Here is a 9,664-nt window from a genome sequence, read left to right on the forward strand (position 1 = left end):
TAGGATATATGATGATGTCAACTTCTCTCTTCCCTGCTCTGTTCTATTTTCTGATATTCATGAGACAAAATGAAATTGTCTCATAAATTTTTTGCTGCTGAGTTCAAACAGATTCAGATTGAAAGTTTGTTTTAAAGGGTTATTTAATTAAAGTAAAAGAAGTTCATAGATTCAATCTCCCTCTTCTCTAAGCCTTCTACAACCTTCAATTGGTATCGAGAGCCAAGTCTCAAGAATCAAGCTTTGCCACTTGGAGCAAAGGTCTAATGGCGAACAACTTGGGCACAACCACAGTTGCCTATACTCTAACTGAAGGCCAGTCAAACAACAGGCCTCCCTTCTTCAACGGGAAGAACTATGCCTACTGGAAAGAGAGGATGAGGATGTTCATTCAATTTATTAATTACAACATCTGGAAGATTGTTGTCAGCGGTCCCAAGATTCTAACAAAAACAAGTGCTGATGGAGTGGTGACTCCAAAAGAAGAAGCTGAGTGAAATGATGACGACAAGAAGAAAATGGAGCTGAATGCTAAAGCCATCAACCTTCTTCACTGTGCAATCAGTTTTGAAGAGTATCGAAAAGTGTCTAGATGCAAGACAGCCAAAGAAATCTAGGAGAAACTCCAGGTTACACACGAAGGCACTAAACAAGTCAAAGAAACGAGGGTTGGTATGCTGCGAAAAGAGTACGAGATGTTTAATATGAAGGATGGAGAAAGCATTGATGAAGTGTTTGGGAGATTCTCAATCATAATCAACAACCTTGATGCTATGGGTACAACCTACTCAGAACAAACCCTAGTGAGAAAACTCCTTAGAAGCCTCACAAAAGAATGGGAAACCATTGTCACTGTCCTAGCCAAGAGCAATAACCTAAGCCCTATAACCTATGATGAGTTAAGAGGAAAACTCCTTGTCTATGAAGCCACACAGACAAACCCGGACTCAAAGAAAAAGGAAATAGCCCTCAAGTCAAAAATAGAATCAAAAGAGAGTGAGTCTAGTGATGGTATTTCAGATGATGAACTTGTGTTTTTTGTTAGGAGATTTAGAAGGATAATGAAGAACAAAGGCAAATACAAGGGTTCAAGCTTAAAGGATTACAAGAAGGACTTGAGTAAGGTGACTTGTCATCATTGCAAGGAGGCTGGATATTTTAAGCTCAACTATCCGAAGTTCAAGAAGGAGGACAAAGGGAAGAAAGAAAAGAAAAGAGTGCTCATGGCATCTTGGGAGGATATTGAGAATGATTCGAATGAGGAAGAAGACTCAGAAGGTGAAGACAAAATCTGCTTCATGGCTGGTAATGATAATCTTGATGAGGTAAATTATTATGACTTGTCCATAGATGATTTACATGCTATATTTGATTATCTTACACTGAATTCCTCAAAACTGTTGGAAAAATACACTAAATGCAAATCTGAAAAAGAAATGTTGAAAGCTGAAAATGATTTTTTGAGAGAAAAGGTAAAGGAAACTGAATGTGCTTTAGATATTATTGAAGAAAACACATTTCTAAAATCTGAACTTGAAAAACTAAAAGGAAAGCACATTGTGGATCCTTCTCAAGAGCTTATTGCTAAAAATGAAAGACTAAATGAGATGATTAAAAGATTGAATGGTGATTTAGCAAAATTTGCTCAAAGTTCTAGCAACTTGGACAAATTACTTGCAAGTCAAAGACCATTGTTTGAAAAATCTGGTTTGGCTTATGTAACCAAAGAAAGTACAGTTTTTAATGATTCCTCTATGAAATTTGTGGATTCTTCATCAAAAACTAAATTTACATCCAACAAATCTGGTATTGGATATGTTCCCACACATGAGGAGAAATTTGATGAAGTTTACACCAGTGAAAATGAGTCATCACCAAGAACCGACCTACATCAAATAGGTCAGGTCTGGGATACATTTCGAATAATGAGGTTGCTTTCAAAAAATCACCATTTTACAACAAAACCTCACATTCGAAAAGTCCAAAAGCTTTCAAAAATTCTGGTTGAAATGCTTTTGCAAAGAGGAACAATTATAACAAAAACCAGTTTGTCAAAAGAAATGCACCTCTTCCAAAAACCAAAAAATTTCGGTCCTTTAATCATTTTCAGCATAATAACTCACATCGATTTCAGCAATATGCGTAAGAAAATCATTGTTTTAACTGTAAAAAATTTGGTCACTCATATTCACAATGCTTCATTGAAAAAAGAATTGTAGGAAACCAAATTTACAATGTTATTTGTGATTTCAATGCACTTGGGTAACCAAGATGGATTAACTTCAAAGGATCCAAATTAATTTGGATACCTAAGGTTACTTGAAGTTTTTATTGCAGATTTGCCTAGCATCCAAGGACAAAAGGGATATGTGGTACTTGAATAGTGGATGCTCAAGGCACATGACTAGAATGTCAACTTTCTTCATCAAACTAAACCAGTATGATGGAGATTTTGTGACCTTTGGAGATGATGGAAAAGGTAAAATAGTTGCTGTTGGAAAAGTAGTTAATAATCATTCTACCTTCATTGATGGAAAAATTCTGTGATACTGAAGAAAGATCCCTCAACACATGCTAAAGCTTAAAGGCTCAACCCGCTTACTGTATGGGCCGATAATTTATTTAACCTCCTTCTGCTTCAAAGGTAGGAAAAGCAGCCTCTAGCGGCAAAGAGAACAACCAAGTTCCCCAGCTTACTCCGTTAAGGAAGACAAAGTCCCCTTAACGACAGAAAACCGGAGTTCGATCCGTTCATTCTGTCTTCAGGGCATACTTAAGTATAAAGAAAGAAGAAAGGAGGGAAGCTCATTCCGGCGGGTACTCCAAGTCCCTTAACTTATTCGTGGAACAGAGGAAGATAGTTGTGTCAAAAGATGAAGGAAAACGCGTATCCCTCAAGAATGATGGCTTGGCCTGAACCGTTGCATTTGGTGCTGGCAACTGCAGCACTGGGGGTGTTGCTTTTCAGAAATTGTCTCAACTTGATAGATGTCTAGACAATCATTAAGAAAGGCTAATTAATTAAGTTTACAAAAGTAAATTTTTTTGGAATGTAATATTTGTTTTTTGGTGGAGTTGTGTTATTGGTCCGCTTGGCCTTGGAAGTTGGATTTTTGGTGGGTTGTGGGAAGTGACAAAAACCCCATGGATATAATCATGGGGAGTTAATACTCAAAATGATCCCCGAAATTTGACTACCGATTTAATCTGATCCTCTAATTTTTAATTGATCCAATTTATACTCTGAAATTTTAAGGCGTGGCTCAGATTGGCCCTTCCGTCTAACTCCGTCACCTGAATGATGATATGGCACCCAAACCTCACCACATGTCTCTCATTCTTCCTTTTACCATCGCCATCACCACTTCCCTTCTACCAACACCCTCCCTCCCCCAACAAACAATAACATTCACAACCCACACATTTCCACCGCCATTTATAAAGGACCTTTCTATTATTTGATCCTTCTCTTTCTCACCATTACTATCACCATATTTTCTCTAATAACGTCTTTCCTCCCCGGCAAACAACATTAACAATCACTAATATTAACAAATTAAAGAGAAATAGAAATAGAAAAAAAAAAACACAACACTACACTTTAGATCCCTCTTAATAGGAACACAAAGATGGGTGCAATGGGTGAGAGTGTTTCGAATTTGGGGCAATGGATGGTGTGACCTTGTGATTGATGGTAACATTGAGAATGCATTATTCAACATGTATGCTAAGTGTGGTTATATGAAAATGGGGTTCAAGATTTTCAACATAAGGATGTTATTTCTTGGGGTGCCGTTATTTGCGGCATGGCGATGAATGGTTACGGTAAGCAAGCATTGCATCTCTTTTCACAAATGGTGGTTAGTTTATGGTGTTGCCTCTAACGATGTCACATTCATTGGTTTGCTGTCTGCTTACAGTCATGAAGGAATAATGAGTATAGGTGTTATGCTCTTCAAAGTTATGGCGGTGGAAATGTGTGGGTGTTGGTGGGTTGTGAATATTGTTGTTTGTTGGGGAAGAGAGAGTGTTGGTAGAAGGGAGGTGGTGATGGCGATGGTAAGAGGAAGAAGGAGAGACATGTGGTGAGGTTTGGGTGCCACATCATCACTCCAGTTATGGAGTTGAACGAAATGGTCAATTTGAGCTACGCTTTAAATTTTCAGGGTATAAATTGGGTCAATTAAAAATTAGAGGGTCAAATTGAGTCTGTAGTCAAATTTCAGGAGTCATTTTGAGTATGAACTCAATCATGGGCTCCGCAAAATATATGAAGGTTACATTACCCTAACAAAACTAATGGGCCTTAGTAGGAAAAAATAATGGGATTGAAATTCTTATGTGAAATAATTAAGTTTCAAGTAATTTATTAATAATTATAAACACTAATTATGTGTATACTTAATTAATAATTTATATTATTATTTTAAATGATAGACAGGATTAAATAATTTAATTATCTATTGAAGAAAGTGAATAATTTATTCATGTTTAACTTATTAATAATTATAACAATTAATTATTATAAATAGGTATATCTTTATTTAAAAAAATTTTTATATTAATGACTTATATTCATTATTTAAGTAATAATTAATATACATAATTATACTATATCAAAATTAAATATTTTTGTTAGTGTTAAGTTAAATTATAGTTAATAAAATTTATTTACGTAATAAAGTTAAGTTAAATATTTTTGTAAACGGATGACAGTTGAACTTTATCAGTAGAAACTGATGCAAGTGGAATCATTATGCTAATACGTTTTTCGCAAAGATGCTATTTGTGCAGCTACATTATCCTGATTACTGATGAACGGATTTTTGATGGTATAGAATTTCACAAATGAATTCTTGTTGCAAGTATAGTTTCTAAACCAATCACTAATCCTTTCATACAAAAAGTTGTTTGTCACTAAAACAAACCCCTAAAATTAATAACCGAAGTATTCAAACCTCGGGTCGTTCTCCCTAGGAATTACAATAAAGTGTCTTGTTATTGGTTATGAGTTATTTTGGGGTTTTGGATAAGAAGCATGAAAAGTAAATGGCAATGAAAATAAACTAAAAACTATAAAAGGCTCTTGGAAAGGTGTGAGAACTAGAAGTCCTATCCTAGTTATCCTTCTCAATTGTGATGAGAATTGTTCATTGCTACCACTTAGTTAACCCTTACTAATTAAAGGAAAGTCAAGTGGATGAATTGACTTGAGCCACAAGTCCTAGCCAACTCCCAAGGAAAGACTAGCTTTAGTGCACTCCAAACCAATTAGCAATCTCTCCAATTATCAATCAACAAAGGGATTAGATAACTCAAGTGTCACTAATTACTCTACCTAGGCCAAGAGGAACAAAATCTACACTATATCTAGAAGAGGCATTTCAACAAACACATAGAGTGCAATAGGAGTAAACATTATTAATTGCAAGAATTAAAGGAATCTACAACTACAAAGGTAAGAGATCAACAATAGAAAAGCAAAGAAGAACAATTATTATGAATTACCTCTTATTGAATTGGAAGAATGTAGAAGGAACAATACTAGATCTACAACAAAATATAAGAACAACATAAAGGAAATTACAACAAAAGAATAGAAGAAGATTGAATGTAGCAACAAAGAATTGAGAGGTAGAAGTGGAAGAAAGCAAAGATTAAAACCTAGATCTAAGAACTAAACCTAATCCTAATCCTAATTCTAGAGAGAAGTGAGAGCTTCTCTCTCTAGAAACTACTTCTAAACTAATCCTAATGAGTGAAAATGAACTAATGTCCCTTTGCTCTTCAATCCTTGGCTTTAAATAGCATCTTTGGCGCCAAAGTTGGTTGGGATTGGGCCCCACAATCCTTGAGAATTCATTGGCCACGTTTTCTTTAAAAAAATCATAAACCAACACCGACGCGTATGCGCACATCACGCGTACGCGTCCATGGGGTAATTCGCAAGGTGCGCAAGCGCCAGGTGCGCGCGCGCGTCCATGGGCGAGTTCAACTTGTTTGACTTTCCATGATTTCTTCACTTTGCATGCTTTCCTCTTCACTCCTTTGATCCATTCCTAGCCTTTTCAATCTAAAATCACTAACAAATATATCAAGGCATCTTATGGAATCAAAGGTGAATGAAAAACCATCAAATTAAGGGTCTAAAAGCATGTTTTCACATCTAGGTACAAATAAGGAGACAATCACAAAACCATGCTATTTCATTGAATACATGTGGGTAAAAGGTGATAAAATCCCTTAAAATCAATACAAGATAAACCGTCAAAATAGGGTTTGTCAACCTCCCCACACTTAAACCAAGCATGTCCTCATGCTTAAACCAAGAATGAAGTAAAGGGCATGGCATTTATTTAATGGAAACTAACTAAGTGCAATCTACCTAAATGCAACTATCTAAATGAATACAATTGCTTGGTCGAAATAAATCAATTCCCAAGAAGCATATATGCACAAGGGCTAAGGACTAGCAAGCCTAATCCACAATTGAATTGAGTTATTAAATATTTTTACAAACTTGCATGAAAAGAGATGATCATAGGTGGAGACATGTAATCGAGCATCGACCCCTCACCGGATGTGTTTGCACTCTATTCGCTCAAGTGTTTAGGGTTGATTCACTCAATTCTCTCCTAATCATGCTTTCTAAGATTTGTTCTTCTTCTAACAATCAACATATATTTCATGCATGCATACATCTATCATGAGGTCTTTTTCTTAGGTTGTAATGGGGTTAGGGTCAAAGTAGGATGCATATTTGGTCAAGTGAGCTTAAAATTTGAATCTTTGATAAACTTAGACTTCCCACCTAACCTATGACATCCTATACAATTAAGTTCTAACCTAACTACCCATTTTCTCACTTTTTCACATACTCATGCATTTTCTTTTCATTTCACAACTCATATGCATTGATCTTATTGAGCTTCACCTTGGGGCATTTTGTCCCCTTTTTATTTCTTTCTTTTTCGTTTTCTTTCTTTTTCCATTTTTTTCTATACTTTTCATATATATTTTTTTTTTGTTTTTCTCATTTTTTCTTTCTTTCAAACTATATACAAGAGTACCAATGCATAAGGTCTATACATTTAATCAATACATGAGCATGTACCCAATTCCCAATATTTACAATAATAATACAAAACTACCCGTTTATTCACCCAATGTCCCAAGGTCCCCACATTTGAATGATACACACACTCTAGCCTAAGCTAATCAAAGATCCAAATAAGGACATTTATTGTTTTTCGTTTTAAGGCTTGTAATGTGCTAAATTAAGAACAAGTGGGTTAATCGTAGGCTCAAATTTGGCTAACAATGGAAGATAAAAGGTAGGCTATTTGGGTAAGTGAGCTAAATGAAATGATGGCCTCAATCACATAAATGCATGAATACACAAAATAATGGACATAAAAAATCAAACAAATCAAAGATTACAATCATAGAAAGAGAATAATGCACACAAGAAGGAAAAATAAGTGGTTATAAGATGTAACCACATCATTAGGCTCAAGTCTCACAAGATTGTGTTCTTAGCTCAAAACATGATCCATAATATATATAATTCAAGCAAGTTCTATGAAAAGTTTTCACTCAAATCAATTGACATTCCCTATAGATAGAAATCTTGAAAAATTCTCATTATTTTGACTAAGCTTATTGTGTATGCATATGCAAAAATAAGAAAATGCAAGTAAAAATCATAAAATCCTAGAATGAAATGCAAAAGTATTGGAGTTAGAAATTTGTCACCCAAGATTGCCGATTGGTCGGACGACCTCCCCACACTTAAAAGTTTGCACCGTTCTCGGTGCACTCAAAGATGAGCAAGGGGGTACGGCGACTCTCCCGATTGCTATGTGTTCCTTCTTCCGCTTCCATGGTTGCTTGTGGTGCATTCATTATGAAAAACAAAAATAAAACACCATAAGATGAGAAGATATAAAAGCAAGGAAGCATACTTTGTTGGAATGAGGTAAATCACTAGAATGAGGTGAGTGAATTAGTGTGACATTAAGAAATATTAGGTGTGTGAATTCTAAATTGCGCGGTTTAGAATACACATTAGCATAAAAGCTATGTCACAAAAGAAGCGTGCACTTCACTTATCCTAGTGTGCTTGAGATGCTTTAAGTAAGCTTGTAAGGTAAGACAAGCATTAGAGAAGCATGAAAGCATTCAAGTCAAACATATGGATGGATATAATCATGAACACAATGCATTAAGGTAAATGCACAACATCATCCATCAAGAGGTTGCCTAATCGAGGGAAAAGGATCCAAATCACATGGTGGCTAGCTACAACATGCAATTCAAAAGAGTTATAAGCTCGAAGACAATTCTCATCACTTGGTATTTTTTCAAAAGGTAAGCATGAAGAACTCAAAACCAAGTAACAAAATATAACCTCAATCATAGAATCCAACAAAGATTATCTAAAAACATTCATGCTAAAATAGCATTTAGGCAATAAGGGATATAGCAATGTATAGTAAACAAAGTCAATACTCCAACACTTATGATGAAAAGAGAGAAAATAAAATGAAAACTAAACTAAAACTAACTAATCAACTAACTAACTAACTAATTTGTTAACTAAAATAAATGGTTGTCAATGGTGTTTGGAAGTGTTGGATGAGGGGTAGGAGGAGGGAAGAAGAAAGGAAAAAGGGAGAAATGGAAGGAGGAGAAGAAAAGAAATGGATGGAAGAAAGGGCATCCACGCGCACGCACGCATGGTGCGCGCACGTCGTTGGCTTATTTCGAGAGTGGCGCGTACGCGTCATGTGCGCGTACGCGCGAGTTGGTTTGTGCGAAAGGCACAACGTTGGCGCGGCGCAGGCACAACTCTCTGGAAAATGTATGGAGGTTGGAACTTCTCAATCCACGCGTACGCACGCATGGCGCGCGCGCGTGGATGGTCGGAAATGCTGTAAGTGCGCGTACGCGCCATGTACACGTACGCGTGGATGGTGCTCTGTTTTTCAAAATTTTTTTCTATGTTTTTTTTGCACCAATCCAAGCATTCCAAACCTCCAAACAGCTACCAAAACACCATAAAACCTTATTTAACATACTTAAACTATCAAACATACTCAACTAACTAAACAAAACATGAAATTAAGCTAATTCTACCAATATATACAAAAGAGAAAATGAAAGGATTTTACCATGGTGGGTTGTCTCCCACCTAGCACTTTTGTTTATTGTCCTTAAGTTGGACTTATGGGGAGCTCCTCATCAAGGTGGCTTGTGCTTGTATTCATCTTGGAACTCCCACTAATGCTTGGTTCTCCATTGTGCCCCAAGATTCTTCATGGATTGAGCCAAGTTTTGATGGAGTTCTTCACAAGCTTGGGGCTCCCAAAGTTGATCCTCTTCTTGTAATCCGGGATCCCACACTTTGTTTTCACACCCGTCTTGAGGTTGATCATCATTATTAGTCCAACCGGGTGGTGAGTGAGGTGAATTCTCTATATAGTGGCCAACAGCCCTCCTAGACCCATCTAATTGAGCACTACTCCAACCTTTATATCTCATGTTTGATGCATCAACCATAATGAGCCTTGATTTGCAACGCCAACCACAAAACATCTTTCGCTTACGCTTCATCCCACAAAGGATCCTAAGTTGACCATCCGTTTCAAGCAAGCCATACTCA

Source organism: Arachis hypogaea, chromosome 17, assembly GCF_003086295.3.
Source record: "Arachis hypogaea cultivar Tifrunner chromosome 17, arahy.Tifrunner.gnm2.J5K5, whole genome shotgun sequence".
Classification (NCBI taxonomy): domain Eukaryota; kingdom Viridiplantae; phylum Streptophyta; class Magnoliopsida; order Fabales; family Fabaceae; genus Arachis; species Arachis hypogaea.